Raw genomic sequence first — 21,366 nt, 5'->3', positions numbered from 1 at the left:
GACTTCACATTATCTTTGCTGCCCCATATGCCCATATCCCCATGTGGATGCCTCATCCCTGGAGGCATTCAAGGCCAGGCTGGATGTGGCTCTGGGCAGCCTGGTCTGGTGGTTGGCGACCCTGCACATAGCAGGGGGGTTGAAACTTGATGATCATTGTGGTCCTTTTCAACCCAGGCATTTCTGTGATTCTATGGTATTGCATTATGAAGACTTCAGGAGAAAAATGCCTTGCTCCACAGCCAGCTCCATCCCCAGCCCTGCAGCTGGCCCACGCATGCAGCAGAGCCGTGAAGCCCATTTCTCAGGCAGGACAAGCCTGGGGCAGGCACACTCTGGCCCCAGGGACCAACAACACGATCCCGCTGGGAAGCCCAAGCGCCGCTGGGATGAAGGCTGCCAGCCGGTCCAGTCCTTACACAAACAAACACAGGGCCCCGGGCTGGCGGGGGCTTGCAGGCAGTGACCAGTGGTGGTTTGACAGGTCACTGGGCCCCCGCGGCTGCCATCTGCTGCTGTAACCTGCATGTCCCCAGGGACAGTGGGAAGGGGGACCTGATGGGATGGGACCGGGGTGAGGGGGGGGGGGGGGTGGTGGTAGTGAGATGGATACAGCGTACTCTGGCAGAATGTCTGAAAATAAACCTCATTGGATTTATTTTTAGCCCTGCTGCTGCTGCTGGGACTATTTCTAGGCTGGCTGACACTGCGGTCTGGGGCTCTGTGACGAGACCCAGTTATCTTCTGTTTTGTCCTGAGATCATAAAAACTGCTGGAAGAGAGAAGATCCCTTCTGCGCGTTGGTCAAAGACCCCATGCCTAGGATGCCTGAGCCCTTTGGTGTAGCAAACAATAAATACAACTAGTAATTCACCAAGAATTTACTGTCTGATATAAGCTATCCAGCTGTGCAAGTGGGGAGAAGGAAATCCAGAGGGATAAGGCCAGCTGGGCATGGGCTCAGGGCAGTCTAAGATGATAACTGACCAGACAAGGAGGCCGATGTTCCAAGTCTGTTGCAAACCCACATGCCCCATCCCAAGAGATGCCCAAGGTCAGGTTGGATGGGGCCCAGGGCAGCCTGAGCTGGTGGGTGGCAAACAGCTCACAGCATGAACTTTAAGGTCTCTTCCAATTTAGGCCATTCTACGATTCTATGAACATCAGTTATAAGCAATCTTTGTGGAGAAGAGAGTGAAGGAGGAAGAGGAGATGTTAGGGCCTCGCTGTGGAGCAGCTGGACAGGCAGAAGGAGCGACTGGGTTTGAGTCATGATGGACAACCCATGAAACTCTGTGTGCTGCAAGAGCAACATTGCCCTTCTTGCAGATAACAACCAGCTCCAGAAGTCCTAGCTCTGCTGAGCAGGGCCAGAGCAGAGGGACAGAGCAGCACATGGATCAGGGCACAGTGAGCACAGCCGAGCAGCAGCTCTTCAGTGTCAGGCTGTGCAACGAAGCAAGTTTTAAGGAAACCAACCAAGCCATTATTAAATGGCTTTGAGACTTCTCTGCAAGACGGTTTGACAGGACAAACACATGCAGACCCATAAATAAGCCATAATAGCTGAAGCCCCATTGTGTAGGATCTGGCTCGCAGCACCCAGCAGCTACTCTCAGCTAACAATGCGAGGAAAGTCACTCCACACATTTTTTATCCTTTGACACACAGTGCAGCTGCAGGAATACCTCATGCACGGTCTTAATAAAAGGCAATCATGTTCTCTCAGCCTTGCATGTTTGAGAACAGACTCGTGGAGATAACGGGCCCGGGCTTACAGTGATAAACATGTCAAGATAATTAAAATTATGCCCTTCTTCTAACAGAAACAGCAAGATCCTCATCTGCTGTACACTGCCACAGCTCCGTGCAGCCACTGGAGCCAATGCTGCTCACCCCACTGAGTCCATAGCATGAAATGGGAGCCAGCAGCCACAGAGGCCCTGTGAGCTCAGCGTGGTCAGAGGGGTCGCTTGTCGGTTGCACGTGCCAAATTCTCATCTTTCCCCATCCAAAATAAATCAGGGATTTTTGCATGTGTGTGCAGCCATTTGGGAGGCAGTCTGAAGGCAGGCGCACCGCCTGTGCCAAAGAGGGACAGCTTTCAGGGTGACAGGCGAAGCAGCAGAGGCTGCCTGCTAAGGGAAGGGCCCAAATGGAGTTATAAAAGTGGGAACGGTGCCGAGTTTGGCAGGGAGGCCACTACATGCAGCGGGGACCTCGGGGTCACACGTATACTGGGGGTGGCTTTTGTAGGGATGAACAGCCAAAGCCTGGGGGACTACCAGGGCTGGGAGAAGTGCTGGCAAAGGGCACTGGGGGAGGGAGGCTGGAGGCTCCGGCTGCAGGAGGGGCGAGCAGGACTGGGAGCGTGCGCGGGTTGGTGTCGGGGCTTGTCGGCACAGAGGAGCTGCACGGAGCTGCTATTGTGGAGTAAAATATGCTGGAATGCGGACACGCCTATTCCAGAATAAAGCTGCTTTTTCCTAATTTAACTTAATCCACTATTTGTTTTTATTATTTTTATCATCATCAGATTCAGCTAATTTGGAAAAGCTGTTCCAATTAATTTCCCTGCATAGACAAGCAGCTACATGCTGGAAAGCCTTTGTTTGTTCGGTGGCAGCCTGACCAGCAGCCTCTATTCACTTCCAAACCAGCTCCTTTCTTCTTTCCTACGACCATTTTTTCTTCTATACCTCATCAGATTGCAAGAGGAACTGGAGTGGGATTCTCTCTGGGAGCCTGGGAGCCCTGATTAAGAGCAGCAAATAGTTCTAGTAAAAGGAGGGAAGGCAGTCAGGAAAGTCAGAGCGCAGAGCAGTGACCAAGGAGGCCACAATGGATAGACAGCAGAGATACAGCACAAGCTAATGTCTGCTACCTCTTCTTCTGGGGCTATCTGTGCCTTGGGTAACACATGACCTGAGACCTCAGCGGGGCCTGGAGGCTGGTGCATGCAGGCAGGGTGCCCAGCATCCTTCCTTTTGACTGGGAGATGAAAGCAGCTGGCAGGAGCCTGGGGCTATGAGCTGGTGACTGATTAACCAGTGCTGCAGCTGCTGTGAGAGCCGAGGTGCTGCTCCTGCACTGCTCCCTCAGCTCTCCTCCCATCCTCCTCTTTCCTCTTCTTCTATCTCTTTGCTTTTGGACTCCTCTGGCTCCATGCTCTGTTCCACATGGCACTGTCCTTTGGCACTTTGGAGGTTTGGCTCATCCTCCTCCCAACTGGCAGACGCTGGGAGCCCACAGCAACACATTCATTGCCAGAAGCAACCTGAAAATGGCCCGGTCTGGCATTCCCTGTGGTCTGATCAATGCTAGCAGAACAAGCCAAGTGTCCCTGTTGTTTGTGTGGCAAGAGAACAGGGGCAGAAATGTCGGAGCAGAAGCCCACAAGCCAAAAAACCAATCTCTTGCCAGCTGCTGTGTGCACCTAAAGAGACTGCTGACAGCACAAGGAAGGGCAATTAGATTTCCTCCCTTCCAGGAAATTCCTATGCTGTCTGTAGAGTCTTTTCCCTCATAGACCGGCCATCTGAGACACCATAAATACCTTAAGTCCTCAGTACAGGATGTTTGGAGTTACCTCAGTACACAGTCAGATTATCATTTTGTTAGGGTGCCTCTCTTCTGCCCCTCACAGTTTTGGGAAGGATGCGTTCAGGGAAAGCTCATGGAGAAACCCCATGTGTAGCCTCTGATGAGTCTAAAAACAAACCCTTCTACCCTACCATGTATTTGCTGCCCCTACCAAAGGCTTTCTGGAGCTATACCTCTGTAATGACAAAGCCTGGTGCTCTGCAAGAGAACAACAAGCGTTGAGAAAAGGGATGTGCTGCCAGCCCCCTCCCTTTGCTGCCCGTGTTTGTGCAGTCCTGATTTCCGTGCGGAGGCTCAGACCTACGCGCCGTGTTTGCGACCATAAACCAGAGATTAGTTCTTATCTCTGACAGGCAGCACGAGCAGGCACCAGCCCTCGCTGCAAAGCGTTGGCAGCTGAGAGCCAGCCCGGCACACGAACTTGTTGGAAGAGGAGGAAGCAAACAACATGGGGAAAACCAGTTGTGGGAGGTAAATTTGGAGCAAGGGACAGTGCCAACAAAGCCATGGAGCCCAGAGCCCCAGCGGTGGGTGAGCAACAGGGGAGGAAGCGGTGATCAGAGCCCAGCATCTGCAATCAAGAGGCAGGAAGCGCCCGCGCCGGGAAGTGCTCCCCTCTCACCAGTGCTGATAAGCCTTGAGGAGGAGGAGGCACTGTGCCCTTCCGTGTCCCCCTGGTGTGGTGCCCAGCCCGGGGCATGAGGGGAGGTGGCCTTCGTTGCTGAGCCATCAGTAACATCTCATCTGGCTGCTGTTGGCCATTGCCATTGCCAAGGCTCCAAAGGAAATCCCAACCAGTTGGGTACCCCAGCACGGAGGTATTCCCAGCATCATCTCCCTCATAATCCCCCTATCTCCCTGGTTCCCTTCTCCATTAAGGACAGCAGGCTTCACCCTCAGCCTCCAGCCTTGGCTGTGGAGCTGCTGGCAGTTGCGTGTATTTGTACCTGCAGGAAGGAGCCGTAGAGACAAGTAAAAAATGGGGCTGGTTTGGTTGCTTACAGCAAGACAAACACCCTAACAAACAGCTCTGCTTATGGAGTGAGGGGGTCCACTCAGTGGTGTGGGAGCAGGCTCTGGTCATCAGGTGTGTGCAGGAACAACAGCAATAGGGTAGGGTGAGAGAGAGTAGTGGAGAAAGGAGAGAGAGAAAGTAAAAAGAGAACACAAGGAAAAAAAAAAAGAGAAAAAGAAAGAGAAAGAAAGAGAGAAAGAAAAAGAAAAGGGATAGAAAAGAAAAAGAAAAAACCAGGAGAAAAAAAAATACCAAAGAGAGAGAAACCCCCTTCTGAAAGCTCTAAACTTGCCTCTTTATCTCCCTAATCTGTATTTCCCCCAAAAAGCCTCTTTCTGTACAGGATGAAAGCAGATTTCTGCTCTTTATTTTCGTTTTCTGTGTCCTTTAGGAAGGCATTTGCTCGAGACTAATTGAATTTTCTGCCTGTGAAGAGAAAGACACGACACAGAGTGAGTTAAAGTCCGACACCAGGACAGGGCTCAGGAGCCGTGTTAACTGGTGTGGGGGACAGCCCCTCACTTAACAAAAGTGTTTGATTCTGTCCCCTCTTGTTAAGAGAGGGCGGAAGGAGGGGATATTTATTCTGTTCCTTTCTCAAGGTTTTTCCTTTCGGGTCACAAAGTGCCCCCCACGCTCCCGCCCCCCCCTCCCCCTCTCCCCGCTTTTGTGGCAGCAGCAGCTGGTGGGTTGCAAAGGGGACGGGCTTTGTCTTTTGACACACTCGAACATTTCTGTGCAGAGCTGGGGAAACCTTTCCCTTCCCCACCTCTCGCGTTTCCTGGTGAGGATGAGGGAGCGAGGCGTTAAGGCGATGCTTGGGGATGAAGCGGCACAAAAAGAAAGCAGGGCTGGGGCTGTGAGAGCAGATGGCCACGGCGCTGGGAGGGGTGGGATGGCCCCCAGTGCTGGAGGTTTGTGCCCAGTGCCCAGCTGGAGGGAGAAGGTAGTGTGAGAGAACAGTGCAGGGGCTGTGAGCAGCTCCAGTAGAGACCTCTTCTTTCCCCTGGTCACTTGGGGATGGGCCATGGATGGTCTTCCAGCCACGACATGTGGAGGATTTGCTTGGTTGTTCCTACAAGTCCATAAAAGCTCTTTCTGCACAGCTCTCTCACTACCTCCCCCTGAGGGTGTGCATTACCTTGGGTCCCTCCATGCCTCCTCCAGGGATGGAGATCAGGGCTGTCTGCCTTTGACACCAGGATCACTGCAAGGCATCGAGTGTCACAATGGCACCTAATGGGGCTGGCCGGGACCAGGATCCCCATAGACATAGGCAGAAACTGGGGCTTGATCCTGAGCCCACCACGCAGCAACTGGCACAACCCACCTGCACCTATGTTGTCCAGTGCAGGCTCATAGCCTGGGAATGGCCCCAGTGCTTCGTCCTCAGCAAAGCTGTTCTGAAAGGCAGAAAGCTAAAGCCCAGCTTCCTGAGGAGCTCACAGACTGAATTCAAGGCCAAATGTCTCTTCTGCCTTCCCCATGACAAAGCACCTGCCACAAGAGCCCCAGTTCTCACTCTGGGACAAGGCTGCATATCTTCATGGGTGAGAACCAAGCCCTCTCAGCCTCATTCCTGTCCTTGGGCAGCTACAGCCTGTGCCAGGAGATCCCCATCTCTAGAAACACAGGGAGGGTCCTTGTCTGGCCTCACAAATTGCAGCCAGTGGCCTGCTAAAAGCCCATTTAACTCTTCCTTATATTTGTGCAAGCTTCAAGGGGCAGACAGTGGAATAAAACCAGCACAGGATGAGTGAGAGCAGAGGTGTGGGTTTCAGCCTTCAAGTAGCACCAGACGTCTACCTGAAGTTTGGGAAATGTCTGCTTCCACACAAGCTTTCAGGAGAGTCCTCATGAGTGGAAAATAGATGGATACATTTGTTATCCAAATAGCCTTATTTTGGTGGAGGCTCTTGTGCAAAGCCACTTCTGAGGCTGTCCTAATTGCTTCGCAATAGACCAGAGATAAATATTTATCAAGCAGCTGCATCAGGAAACCGCATTTGAGAGAACCTGCATGGGGCCTTGTGTCTCGGGAAGGATGAGTCTAAGTGGTTTCACCCCACTGACCTGCCAGGCTTCCTGCTCACGAGCCAGAGCTTCCCTGTGCCCAGCCCACGCCACTGCCTGGAGTCAACCACACAGAGCCTTTGGAGGGCAGCTCTTCGTGCCCCAGTCCCTCCATTGCCCTGGCCCATTGACTCAGTGTTTTCTGACACCTTTCCTTCCTCTGACTTCATGGCCCTGCTTGCTTTCTATTAAAAACCCCAGAGATGTGGCTCCCTCTGGGAGCCCGAGAGCTAGAAGAGACCCACATGCAAATACTTACCGCTCTATTATTAGCGCGGGTGCATCCAACCAGATGGCAGCAGGTCTAGCTCCTGCTGTGCACAACTGGCTCCTCAGCGCAACAGGGCAGGGACAGAGCCCCAGTATCCCCCAAGGTCCCAAAACACCACACCAAGGAAGCAGGACATGTGGGACAAGGGCTTCTCCAGCGTCTTGCCCATGTGGGACACCCCCTTGGCAAGTGGCCATTCATCTAAAAAGAGAGGAAGTTATGCTTGCAACCAAATGCTAAGGTTCGTGGGTTGAGTGAGGCATCAGCACACGGGTGTGCAGGGCCCCCACCCCGGGTTCAGCTCCACTTTTGCCTTGACTTTAATGCACTGTGTGCTGACCACAGCTGGGAAGGACAGAATCCCCACAGTAAGGCTGATGTCAGCACTAAGTATGCTCTGTAGCCAAGGGGAGCAGAATTTCCTCTGCTGCACAGTTAATGCCCATCCTCTAAAAAACTTCCCCAAACCTCTTAAGTTCAAAATGCCCAAGGAGATGATTCTAATGCCAAGCACAAACCAGCTGAAGTGCCAGCATTAACTTTGGATGGCTGACGTTTCCTTTTAATTGGGAGCGGGTGCTTTTTGACTCATGCAAAGGGCATGCTATTTTTATTGTGAGCTGACTTCAGATCACAGCCTCCTTATGTTAAGCTCTGCACACACATCTAATGAAAACCAGGCCCTGCCTAAATGCCCGGCTGAGATTTGGGAAGAGAGCTCCAAAGCATCTCACCCAGGGGCTTTGAGAGGTTGCCTGGCAGGGTCTGTTTTTTCCATCCTCGCTCATGTTGTAGAAGTTAAATATTTACTGGTGCTATTAAATATTTATGCTAAGCTACTCGTGCTGCGGGGAGCCATCCCATCGTGAGCTCCCAGGGGTTTGTATCCAACTGGCTCACATGCCTGCACCCGGCTCTTTTCTGCTAATGGCTCCTTGAGTGACTTCCTTAAGGGGAGAGACACTGGTCAAGTCCTTGGGAAAGGTGTGGGTTGCTCTTCACTGTTCTTCATCCTGTGGTTTTGTGATGACACCTCGTCCCAGTGTGTGGGGAACAGGGGGAGGACGTGCAGCTCGAACCAGCCCTTGGTTCCTCCATCCTCTGTGAGGGCAGCAGGACCCTAACCCACAGCACACAGGAGAACCCACCACCAGCACAGTAAGAGCAGCAAACCCATTGTAATGCCGAACCCTGCTGCTATGCAACACACACGCCTCTCAGAAGAAGCCCCATACCCAGGGATAGTCCCAGGCTGCACTGCCCCATCCCATCCTGTGCTGAGTGAGTTAATGCTGCTGCTCTGCTGGAACAGGGCCAGAGGAAAAAAGGCTCCACCACTTCCCCGTCCGCCTGGAAAACAGGCCGGCTGTTTGCTTGGGAGGGCCGGTGGCATGAGGCTGTTTATTCTGGGCCAGGTTCAGCAGCACTTCATGCTTCCAGCTCGCTGGGACGACAGAGGGCACAGCCTGCCCATGGAGCTGGGTGCTCACCCTGCCATAAAGGGTCTCTTCAGTTGCCACTCTGCCCTTCCTGTCCCCATCCCCTTCCTCCCCTCCTGATGCTGGGGACACCCTTTCCTGTCTGGCACACGGCTGGTCCCAGAACTGGGATGCTGCCACCAGACACTGCACCCCATTCAGCTCCCTGACATCACATTGTCACCTCCACACGATATTGATCTGAAAAAGCACGCATGCGAGAGGAAAAGAAAAGAAAGAAAGAAAGGAAGGAGGAAAGAAGCCAGCCCTTGGCTCAAGTATGCTGAAGGGACAAAGGCAGCGACAGCACACACGGACTTGGCTGCCTTCCTCGCCAGCTCTTTTCCCAGCGGAGCGATAAGAGACGGGCCGAGCGCTATCGCCAGCAGAGCGGGTCCTGGCAGCTCGGCCGAAGGGCACTGTATGCTCCCCAGGGACATAGTTCTGAAATACAGTCATTCTGGTGCTCCTCCAGCCACGCCATCCCATGACGGCCTCCTGCAAACATCACTGCCACCCCCACAGGCAAAATAAAGCTGTGGGAGCCCTGACCTGGTGAGGGCATGTCTGACAGATGTCCCACACCTTCTCCTCAGGCTGCAGTGCTTTAGGTGTGCACTCCCTCCTGTCCTCTCTATTTTCTTTCTTCCCTCCACATTGCTGCTCCGAAGCCGCCTTCCTCATGGAGTATATCCACGTGCACTCAACCAGTAGGAACACAGAGGCTGGTTTTGTACACTGTGAATGGAACTTGGCTCACCTTGAGCACAGAATGGGTGTTCTTAGTCCAAAATGCGGCTGGTGGTGGAGATGGGCAGCTCAGAGGTTTGTTCTGAGCCTGTTCCTCAGCTGGATCTGTGGGCTTCAGTCACCAGGACAAGGAGGGCACTTTCAAACACATGAGCCTTGGGTGTGATAGCAGATGAACTAGCTCTAGATGAACCAGCTCACAGGAAATTAAGGCTGAGAGAGCTTGGAGGACACCCCAGGAGGCATAGCCACAAGGCCATCCTGCAGAGCTTTCAAAGCTCCCCTTGTCACCCCAACACATCCCGCACCCCCTCTGCTCCAGCCCCCTCCTATGCCAGACATCCTGGCAGCAAACAGGATCCCAAGACCATCATCCACCCCAAAATAACATTGTCAAACCTGCATCCCTGGATGATGGCAGCCCAAACTTCTCAGTGAACAGCCTCTGAAATCAGGCGGCTCTGCACATCACCTCTTATCCATCTCAGCCCCTAGCACTGGAAATACATGCAGCTAACACACTCCCTGAGCACAATTTATCCCCCCCATGCTTCTTCCTGACCATAACAAGTTAAAAATCAGGTGGCTACTACAGGTACTGACAGTCATTCTCATTATCCTCTCATCAGCACTAAATTAGCAACCCTGAGGATGTCCTGATAACAGCACCAGCTGAGAAAAACAGCAATAATAAAAGCAAACCAATTCCTCCATGACATTGTGTGGGGGCTTGAGGTGTGCTGGTACTGAGGGGTACTTGGGGCTATCCCACCAAAGGGCCACACCAGGGATGCTCAGCACCCCCCTTTCCCCACCTGCAAGAGACTGGGTCAGTAACTGGAACTCCTCAGGTGGGTCTGGGAGCTTGTCCCCATGCATCCTCGTGGTGCAAATAGAATGGAGGAGAGACCCTCAATTTCCATGAGAGTGAGGCTGGGACAAAGCAAACTAATGATGTCCTTACTGCACTCCTGTGGGAGACAGGGACATCTGTGGGACAGCCTCTGCATGGAAACCTCCTTTGAAATACCTGTGGATACCTCTGTCTTTCCATCTTCCTGGGAAATAGGCAGAAGAAGGAAAGTTGCAATGGCCAGAGCGAGTTTCCCCCAGTTTGTGGTCTGGATGGAGGAGGGAGCACGCTGTTACTGATCTCCAGAGAGGTGAAGGGAGAGGTGGGACACACACCCCTTGGGAGGGGTTCCTGTTTTGAGGGAAGAAGGAAAGGACACGGATGTGGCAGTCAGGGATGTACTGTTGGCCCTGCTAATAGAAACCCTCTGTATAAACAGGGAGAGGATCCAACAGAGATCAGAGATGGTTTTTCTTTCAAGAAAATTAAACATTTAAAACATTTGAGAACACACGCCCTCACCCCCTGGACAGTAATTAACTTCTTCCTGTGCAGAGCATGGAGCACTTTCCAAAAACAGAGTTAGATGGATTATTTTTCAAAGGAAATGTTGTTGAAAGGATCTTCTGTTATGTCCTAAAGTGGGAAAACAGTCACAGTGGCTGAGGAAGGGCTTCTTCCATGCGTGTGCCATGTTGGGGCTGCCCGAGGAGATGGAGATACTCCGGGTGCTGCAGGTTCAGCCCAGGAGCAGTCACTTCATTTGGCTGAAGAAGTCCTTGTCCGGTCACTGTGAGACCCTTGAAATCAATGCAAAGTAAACCAGTCAACAGCAGTGAGAAAAAAATCCCGTGCTCAACCCATGAATGATGCATTGCGTTTCTCCAACGCACCGCGATGGGGGAATCCTGCGATGAGAAAGAGGATGCAAATTCAGATGCAGATGCAAATATATGCAGTGTTCAAGGGATTTACATCCCACGTCCCCATCCAAGCCCATCTTCCTGTGAACTTCAGATGAGCTCAGTCCTTGTGAATCTCCGTTCTCAGAGCAGTAGCATGAAAAGAGGCAGCTGGTATGTGTGTTAAACAAGCCCAGTGTGAATGACATCCCGGCAATAAAAGGACTCCACAGCTAGCCAAGGTGTTTGGTGGGAACAGTGCAGCTTCCCAGGCTGATCCCACCGCACTGCCCGAGCCTGCGGACAGGAGGGGAGCAGCACGAGGAGGCAGGACTGAGTAGAAATGTAGAAGAGTTGGTCTGGAGAGACAATTGTGCTTTGTAGCAAAGCCTGAGGTTTGGTTGTTTGTTTTCAATGCTGCATTGGGAAGAAAAATAAAACCCAGCATTTTTCTGTGACACAGATTTGTGGGGAAGCAGCCATTCTCTGGTTGAAAAGGTCAGGTTTGCTTTCCGTATCTCCCTCTCATCAAAAATGTCCTACAATCCCTGGAACTCGGGAGAAATTTCCTCTTGCAGAGTTAAGTGAGGGCAGGCCTAGAGGGAGAGCGGGTTGCTTCTCCTAGATCAGCTCGAGGCAGCTGGAGGACGTGGGTCCACATCTGAGCACTCAGAGGCTCTTTCATAGGGTCACTGGGACCGTCAGGACTCGGGTACATAACCAGTTCTGAGCCATAGCTAAGCAGACCAGAAGGGACATCACAACAGGGAGATTCCCTCTGGGGCCCTTCCCTGGCACAAGGGAGCTGCTGTCACTCATGATCTGCCCTGCACCCATCTGTTCAGCTTTCAGCACCTTTGCTGTAGGCAGGGTCCCACTGTGTCACCCCCACGAGGGGTTTGGCACCGTCAGCTCCTCCACCACAACGAGACAGACAGTGCTGAGCCTGGAAGGACAGCAAACACGTACAGAGAGAAAGAAAACAATTAGAAGAGACAAGACAAAAGGATCTGTTGGATGGCGACCAGTGCATCTGGGGAAACATCTTTGTTTAAGGAGGGGAAGAGAGAGAAGGAAAAGAGAGGAAAAAATGCATCTGGAGCGGGACTGCTGCTTGCCTGTGTGTGCACGCAGGGAGCGCAGAACAGCTCTGTGCATTTGTGACACTAAGAGCATGGCAGGCCGCTCACCAGTGGCTGCTCAATCCTCACTCCCTTCCGAGGTGTTGTGTTCCCATGCCTGCAGGCAGCGCTTCGTCCTTTTCTCTTTTCGCCACCATCTGCTGTCGCAAATTCCCCTGAGCATCGCCTGCCCAGGCATAGAGTTTCAGCCCATGGTGGAAAACAAGAGGGAGAGAAATCCAACCCCAGCCCCAACCCCAACCCCGTGCCCACGCGCTGCTGCATCTCTGACCACTGTCCCCAGGGAGCGGTGGGTGCTGGTGGCACCTCTGGGTGCCGGTGCTCCTTGTGGCTGCTGGGAGCTCCTTGTGCTGTACTGGGCAGGGGCAGGATGGGAATGCAGGGCCATGGACACAGTGGGATCCTCTTCCCTTGTATGGCCACGACCAGCGGCACATTCCCGGCTAACCCCACTGTTTCAAATTACAAAGCTGCCCCGATCCCACCGAGCCACCTCAGATCTCAGGAGAGAGCCGACGGCGCTTTGAAATCCAGGCTGGAACGTTGCCAGAAGGCAGTGCTCACAGCAACAGCTGGGCTCCTTCCCAATGGGACACGTGGGCCAACCCAGCATCAGGGGCAGAAACATGGGCCTGGGACAAGGGAAGAGGGCTCTGGAAACTGGGGCCCTGCCAGCACCTCTTGCATCATGTCCTGCCGTTAGCCATCTCCCTTAGGTGACCAGAGCAGACCCCAGGTCCTGGTGAGCGATGCACAGGGATGCTATCCTAATCTTCCATGTGTGCTGTCCCCTTTAGATTTGCCCATGCCAGCCACTGCATGAGACCTCTCCTGCATTGTACAGAATAGACTCCAAAGAGAGAGCAATTGTAAGGGGTACTACAGTACAATAACTACACTTACCAATTTTATTAGCTTATATTGGGCTTAAGCCCCTCTGTGCACAACGGTGTCCCCTGCACATCCCTGGCCCCATGTCCCTGACCTTGCAGGGTGCAGGGCCATCTCCAGGACAAACTTGGTCACGCTCAGCCAAATTCCTGCCTTCAAAAGGGCCCAGAGTGCCTGGGCCTCTCTGGACAACAGCCCCAGAAGCTCACATTACTGCAGCTTTTGTAGCCTTAACAGCCGTGACAGCACAGCGAATAGCTGTTAGCGTGCAGGGCTGTGTGTGCTGGGAGCGGGGGGCAGCTCAGCCCAGCATTAATACCCCAAAGAGATTAATGATGCTGAGTGCTTTGAAGAGGAGAATAAGGGAATGAGAGACTAATTGGGGAGATCAGTGGGAGGAAAACTCCCATAACACCCCCCAGCACCCCAACTGGTGCTCCAGGGATCAGCTTCCCCTTGGGGACCATCCTTAGAAAGGTGCAGTCCCCATTTACCTGCTTCAGTATCCCCATAAGACCTCTCCCAAAGGAAAGGGTTTCTTCCCCTCACCAAGGATCCAGCCAAGGGATCCTTTCTTGTGTTCAGCTGATCCATCCAGGCCATGATTACTGCACAGGTTGCTGGTATTGTCTCCTCAATATGGTGATAGGCACTTTATATACACATGTAAATAGAATCATAGAATCGTTTGAGTTGGAAGGGACCCTTAAAGGTCATCTGGTCCAAACCCCCTGCATGAACAGGGATGCCCACGGCTCCATCAGGTGCTCAGAGCTCTGTCCAGCCTGACCTTGGATGTCTCCAGGGAGGGGGCATCCACCCCCTCTCTGGGCACCCTGTGCCAGCGTGTGCAAACCACAGCCCCAGGAGAGGAGTGCTGTCCCAGCTGCACAGCCAGGCATGCCATGCTGTGCCGTGCCCTGCAGGCAGACTTGTTGGCAATGGGCGTTGCTGCATCCTTTGCTCTGAGCTGGCACAGGTAGAACTGCAGTCTCTGAGCCGGAGATCTGAGCACATCCAAAACTTTCTTCCTAACCCGTTTTAACCTAGATTTGTTGCCCCAGCCTGCACGCATGTGGGTGTCCCGCTGTTTTGTATCCCAGTGGAATTCAGCTCCTCTGTCCTCCTGTGCCTCGGCTCCAGGTTGGAGCTCTGGCACAGGGAGGAGAAGAGGCTGTGCACCTTTCCCTGCCTCTCACAATTCTCTGCTGCTTTCCTGTCACCCATCTCTCTCACATTCCCCTATTGGGGTATAACTGTGTGCATCTCCAGTGAGCTGATCGAAGTGCCCCACGGTCCCCCGTCACCCTCTGCTGCTCCTCCACAGAGAGCCACTGTTTTGCAGAGACAGGAATTAAAGTGACTGGCAATGCTTTCAGGCTCATCTAACGACTTCCAGAGCCTTAATTTAATTTAATTACCATCCCCTTCTTATCTTAATCATCCCGCCTGTGTTTATAAACAAAACACTGCCTCCCTGCCCCACGGGCTGCAACCTGAGCGCAGCACCTCTCATCTGCACAGCTCGTTACATTCCTGCTGCCTGCACAGCCCAGCTGCCAGATGTCCGCAAGGAAGCCCATGCAAGCTGTGACTGGAACAGCGGTGCGGAAGGAGCTGAGTGTAACCACTCGGCTTCTATCCCACATGGGGCTGGGATGCACTGCCCAGTCCTTGTGGGTGGTGGTTGTTCCCATTGCTGCTCACTCAGCCTTGGCCTTTCAGCTGGGATATTTACATCAAATAAATATGGGATGATGTGGGGAAATGTGGGGTGCGGGAAAATGAGCAGCCAATGGGGTGTCTGTAAGCTGCTGCCCTGCACGGACTCAGCAGTGAACGTGGGATGAGCCACCCTATGAGCCTCTGCTGGAGTCATTGCTGGAGGTCACACTGGGGTTCTGAAACCCCAAAACGAGCACAGAAATGGAGGGAACCCACAGCAAACCTGCTGTTCCCGGGGATACTGCGAGTCCCCCCACCCAACAGCATGGAAAGGGGATGAAGAATGGCATGAGTGGCTCCCAAGTGCTCCATTTCAAAGTTTTCCCTGTTTCTTCTAGAGAATGTCCACCTGGTCTGCCTCTACTCCTCCACATCACCCTGCTTGTCCCACCATGGGCCTCAGCTGAGCAAAGAGCTGGAACCCCTCCAAGGCTGATGTCATTTGCCTTCCCTCCTGAGCCTGGCTTGAGCCCCCAAGAGCCCATCTTCATGCCAACCCTGCTGAGCGCTGAGATGCTCCCTGCTTCAAAAGGTGAGGCGAGCCTCTGTGAACAGAAGAGCATCTCGTAAACACCCCAACAAGGGGCTTGGCTCAATACATGTGTAAAAACAAACCTTGGCTATAGCTTCAAAAGCCTCGCAGCTTAAAAAGCTGTTATGATACAACCTTGCACGTACGCAATGTGTGCAGCAATGCCAGCTGCTGGATGGAGGAGGCTGAAGTTTATGTCTGTTGGCCCAAAACACTGGGAACCATCAGGATTGCCAGATCTGGGCCAGTCACAAATCCCAGGGGATTGGGTCAGCACAGCCATGGCCAGCCAACACCTGGAGGAATCTCCTCTGGAGAGGTTTTTCTGTCCCTGCACTTTAGGCAAACATCTTAGAATCATAGAATCATAGACTCATTTGAGTTGGAAAGGACCCTTAAAAGCAATCTGGTCCCACTCCCCTGCCACAAACAGGGACGCCCACAGCTCCATCAGGTGCTCAGAGCCCCGTCCAGCCTGACCTTGGGTGATGTGGGGATAAAGGAGGTCAGAAACCCCTCAGATGTGAGAGCAGGGAGCATGGGCAGGGCGCTCACTGGGATCTGCTCTCCTTACACCGGGAGCTGGCAGGAAGGATGCAGGTTTTTCCTACTATAGCTCAGTCATGGGACTAATAAAGCTCTTTAATCATTGTCCGTTGCTTGTACGCGCACACAAAGGCACACTCCGAGCAGAAGTGTAGAGGGAGTGAGCACCTGGCAAAGACATTATTGGCCATGTCCTGTTTCTAAACTAATGCTTAAAAAAAAACCTAAAAATCCAATGCAAACTGCTGCCAAGAGAAGAGCTGAGCAGAGCTTTGAGGGCTGCAGTGAGGGACTGCTGAGGCTGAGATGATGGAAGGGAGAAAGATAGGGATCCATCCCAGGGGAAAGTGGGCACAGAGCTTCTCGACCCCCCGCCCCTCCCAAGTGCAAGATCCCCATCTCTTGATTCCAGACATCCCATCAATAAGGCTGCCGGCAATAGAAGCTTATCAGCCCATAAAACGCACCCTCCTGTGCACATATTCCCGGGGCAAGGCTGTGATAAGGGGTTCAAATGCAGGAAGTGTGAGAGAGCACAATAACAAAGGCACATTGAGGAGGCCCGACATAAACAATGACCCGTCCGTGGGCTAAGCAAGGGGCACAGTGAATGGCACCCCTATTTCTATGGTAGGGTCACACAAGCATATGCAGGGTGTGATTCAGGTCACACAGATGGACTTGGTTATGACCAAATCTGCAAGGATTTGGCTCAGGAACAGCCTGGCCCAGCATCGGTGCTGAAGGTGGCTGCTGGGGCTCAGGGCTGAGCAAGACGGGGGGCGGGGGGGGGGGGGCGGAACCTGAGGGCATCACATCTGGTAGAGCCCAGTGATACTACTCTTTTACAGTTATTTTTTAGTTTGTTGTGGAATAACTTGTACTGCAACAGTAAACGTTATTCAAATATTTGTGAAGTCAGGGCTGGTGCAGTCGGTCTGCCGGCAGCTTCCTCGTGTCCCTTCTTAGAGCCCAGAAAAAACCAACCCATCTGAAAGGGAAAATACTTCAGTGACATGTTTACTTTTTTCACAGCTTGTTTTCTCGCCTGGATGGGAAAAGCCTGAGGCCATCAGCGGGGCTCCCATCGCATCCCATCCCATCCCGCTGTGGGCTGGCAGGTGGCAGTGCCCTGCGGAGTTTAAGGTTTCATGGCAGAGGAGCATGGTGTCCAGGTTTCCATTTAAATCCGTCAGATGAACCAAGTGTCCCAAAGCTGTGCTCTTTCGGTGTCCGTCCATTCAATCTACCGTGCTGGTGGCTGTCAGCTGGGAAATGCTCTCCCGTCACCAGCCTGACCTTTAGGGATGCCCTGACCCATCAGCCAAAACTCTTCCACGTATCACATTAAAAAAACCGAGTGCAACACTCTATCTGCACAAGCAACATTTCCAGTCCCTTAATCATTTCTGAGGCTCTTTTCCTGGACTTTCTCTTTCTACCACCCTCCTGCTTGGCCAGGGGACACCACCACTCCCCCCACTGCCACAGCAAAGCCCAGGGATGTGCTTGGAGTTGCTGCAGTGCTTTGCAGCCACACACATGGGCACCCCAGGAACCCAGCTTCCCTTTAGGGGAACACAGAGATGTTTTTAGGGATTGTCCCACTAAAATAAGGCCAAAAACCCACAGTTCTACCACGGCTTTCCCATTTTTAGACTCTTTTCGAGGTTGTCCCATTCTATAAATATATCTTTCCTTTTCATTCCTAGGTGTAGAACTCTCTGTGGTTGTACTAAGAAAAAACAAGCACTTTTTGGCTTGCACCAAGCTGGCTTACCCTCTAACAGCCACTTACAAATATTATCCAAAGGATTTTATTTCTTTCACCAAACAGGTAAAGGTGGGGAGGCTCGAGAGCCAGTTTCTGTGCAGCCCTGCTGGAAAAGCAGCTGTGTGACCACATTTCCCCCTGGCAGCAGCATTTCATAGCCCACAGGCAGCCACGTTTGACCTTCCATCAGCATGCCATGGTGGTTTTACATCACCGGTGTTTATCAATCTGTGTATCAATGTCAGTGGTAGGCTCCACTCCGGCTCCATTTGTACCACATCCAGACACCAAATCAAACCACGCAACCAGGCCTGTTGCACTGACAGTATCATCTTTATCAGCCCAAATCCGAGCCCTGCAGAAATGAAGAATTTAGCAGAGATCTATTTTCATCATCTGCTGGGACTGGCATCAGTCACACCCCTCCTTTAATTAACTTCACATTGCTTTCTGTAAAAGCTCTCTCAGTATGTCAGCCTTGATGGATGTCAAGCTGGCAGGCTCTAAATAACCCCAGGGGCCCTATTGCCCTTTTCAAAATCCTGACTTCTTTCTTGACCTCCTGCCAGTTTGCCACATAGGAGAAAACGTTGGAGCCGGGAGACCTAAACAGCAGAGTGCCATGTCCATGTGCAAAGACAATGGGTACTGATGGGGGCTGGGCACAATGGGTCCAGAGACATCCCCCAGGCACAGACCCCATGAGCAGGACCTGGAGGCAGGCAGTGGTTTTGTGGTGCAGACAAACATCTCCCAGGGTCTCACCAGGATTTTTCCAACTCTTTTCCTTTGTGAGGGAAGGGGTGAGGCTTTGACCTCAAGCCTTCCCAAGTGTTGCTCTCGAGCATTAATCCAACAGGGTGCCTCCGTTTCCATGACCCTATTTCCACTCTCAGCGTTACAATCCTCTCCAGCTCCATGAGCTGTTCCAGATGTTTTGGAGTTTGGTAAAAACTCCAGAAAAGAAAAAAAAAAAAAAAAAAAGGATTCCTCTCAGCAGCCGGATCTGAAGGAGAAAAAGCAGAGGGTGTGAGGAGCACAGCCCTGGTCTAATAACCTCTCCCCAGGCTACGTTCTGCATTGAGTACAAAATAGGATTGATGAAGTGCTCAGGCAGATCAGAGCTATCCCAGATTGCTTGTGGAGATTGGAGGTGGAACCCTGCAGCCCCTCTTCCACCCCATCCATGGGAGCTATGCCCCAACCATGGCTGATGGACATCTCCCTGTGTGCCTGGTCCCTGCATGGGGTTGGAAACTCACCATCAGCCTTGGTGGGAGTGCAGCTGAGTACAGCACAAGGAAGAGCTGCAGGTACATCCTCAGCTCCCAAGCCTTTCCTTCTCCCGAGATCCAAGCAGATGGAGCTTCAGCCCCACATCCCAGCTCAGCTCTGTGAGCAGGAACATTGCAGTCAGGATGTGGGTGGGTCTATGGTGAGCCTCAGCCTTCCCTGGATGAACCCCTTCACAGGGCATGAGGCATCTCCCAGCACTGTGCCCTTGTTACCGGTTTACAACTGTTCCTCTCACTGAAATCTCACACAAAGTAATGTTTCACTCATAAACCGCCCTTCACGTCCCCACTGAAATTCTCATGCTCTGCACAGCTATATCTGTAACTACATAGGAATAAATTATATATAAGCCCAACACCAGAAATAGAGAGGGATTGAATCAGCAGCCTCCACCCAAGGCACTGGGAGCTGGATTTGTGGCTGGAGCCCATCTGCAGCTATAAAAGCCAATATGAAAATAAAGAAGAATCCAAATGACATGGCATCTCCTTGCCTTGACCACAGGCTCCCTGGGGCACCGACTGTCTTTTTGTTCATCTCAAGAACAACAGCTTTGCTGTCTGCAGATGAGGAGCTGGAGCAGGGTCAGGGAGTCTCTGCGGGAAGGGGCAGAGGGAAGCAGAGCTCCCTAGGGGGACTGGGGTGAGCAGCAGGATGAGCAACCACAAACAGGGCTAGAGGGAAGGAAAACATGATGCCACCGGCTGTCACCTTCTTGGCTTAACCTGGTGCAGCCTGGGCTCTGAGGTGCTACCACCAGGCAGCTGGTGCTGGTAGCAAGCCCTGCATGGTGTCAAAACTAAGAGCTGCTGGGGGAGAGGAGAGAAAGGATTCAGGCTTAGGGTTTAGGTGTTTGGCTGAGGAGGTCTCCCAGCCCCTCTGTGGGTCAGGAGGGAGTGGGACTGGTAGGCTTTGCTCCATCCCCAAAACCCACCCAACTCAAGACGTGCCTCTCTCAGTTTGAGCTATCCTGATCACATCAGGAAACAAATACACTTGGTTCCCCAAATGGGAGAAGGTTTTTTGTCACCATCGTCATTTTTCGAGTTTCAGTCTTTGTCAGCAGCCCTTCCCCTTCCTCCCTGCTCTCCAAAATAGCAGAAAACTGCATCCTGCCCCCAGCTGCCTCGCAGCTTGCTGCAACACCCCAGTGCCAGCCCCGTGCAGCAGAGGTCACAGCTCATGTGGGGAGGACCAAGACTCCAAGCTCAGGGTTTGCTGATGCGGTGGTCAGGCAGATACGTCTGGAGTCCTGCTGGTACTGATTCCCTTCAGAAGGGTCTGCTAATCCAAAAATGCCCTTCTGTGCTCTCATCTCGTGTGTATCATCCCCCCATCACTCCAGGGGCTGGGATAGACGCAGCCTCTAGGGTAGTTGTTGTCAGGGTTTCAAACATGAGCATGGGAAGTCCTGTGTGATCCCCACATGACACTGTGATTCCTTATGCCAACAACCCTTGCAAAGAGCTGATGGGCTCCACACATCCCAACGTCCCCTTACCCAAACCATCCACATGGAACCTGCCAAGAGCTCCCAGAGCTCCAGCTCAGTGGATGCACCTGTGTCTGCTCTATACCCAAACCTCACAGGTCAGCTCCCTCCTTCCACCCAGCTCCGGGTTTCCCCCTTCTCTGCCTCCTCCCCACCAGCAGCTGCAGGCGCACGACTGCGGCTCCATCCCACGCGCTGCTCCCGGGGAGGAATTCAGCCTTTGATGATACGTGGAACGTGGCTGCCTGTGCCGTGCTCAGGCCTGTTGCCACGTGGGTCCCTGTCCAAGGAGCTGGCATGGGGCTTGCAGGGGGAGCATTAGCAAGAGGCTGTCGTGCTGTTACTTGTGGGATTGAAAGCCTGCGGCCAAGCTGCAGCCCCTCCACTGTTGTGCCTCCTCCCCCGGCTTTTTACAGCAGTAAATCACTCAGCACCAAACCAGAGCCACTGAGACCAAGGAAACCGGGCCCTCAAAGCCTCACCTCACCTGGGAAGTGCTTCTGGATTGACAATAATTTTTGATGAGGCTGCAGGGGATGGAAAGGGCTTTGTCAAACCTGACTCCATCCCCAGGAAGCAGAAATTCCCCACATCCAGACTGGAGTGGAGCAGTGAGGGCTCACATTGCTCCCCTCTCCATCCCAGGGCTCTGTCATTGCTTTAGCTGTGAGTCAGAGACCCCATGGGGGTCACACACAGCACCCATATTCTGACACTGGGGACCACAGGGGCCCTGCACCAGCTCTGCTCCTCCCCATCCATCCTGGGGAGAGGGAGGCAGGTGTCTCCCTGGGGAGTTTGGAAGGGATAAATCGGGTTCCAGCAAACACAGCAGGGTGAATACTTACAGATGATCAAATATTGGCTCCAGGAACCCTAGATGGTAAACAACACCCTGCACCAAGCCTTGCTTTCTGACAGAACAGCCATGCCATGGCTGCAGCAGGGCCAGAGCATGCAGCCAGCCTGGGCCAGGGGAATGGAGGTGGCTGCAGCCTGAGCTTATCCACCCTCTGTGCCTCC

At 52.8% G+C, this 21,366-nt stretch overlaps 1 long non-coding RNA gene across 1 annotated transcript in view; it reads right to left on the bottom strand.

Annotated features, from left to right (window-relative positions):
• Positions 1-204: 204 nt before the first annotated feature.
• The window catches only part of LOC124417206, a 32,941-nt gene continuing 11,779 nt past the window's right edge, over positions 205-21,366 (bottom strand). The window contains exons 3-4 of the long non-coding RNA XR_006931514.1: positions 9,590-11,891; positions 205-7,163 (exon numbers count right to left, since the gene is read on the bottom strand). This is a non-coding gene — a long non-coding RNA (uncharacterized LOC124417206). The remainder of the gene's footprint in view (positions 7,164-9,589; positions 11,892-21,366) is intronic.

This window comes from Gallus gallus, chromosome 14, assembly GCF_016699485.2.
Source record: "Gallus gallus isolate bGalGal1 chromosome 14, bGalGal1.mat.broiler.GRCg7b, whole genome shotgun sequence".
Classification (NCBI taxonomy): domain Eukaryota; kingdom Metazoa; phylum Chordata; class Aves; order Galliformes; family Phasianidae; genus Gallus; species Gallus gallus.
Note: the sequence above shows the minus strand (reverse complement) of the source record. Positions and strands in the feature narration are given on the sequence as shown.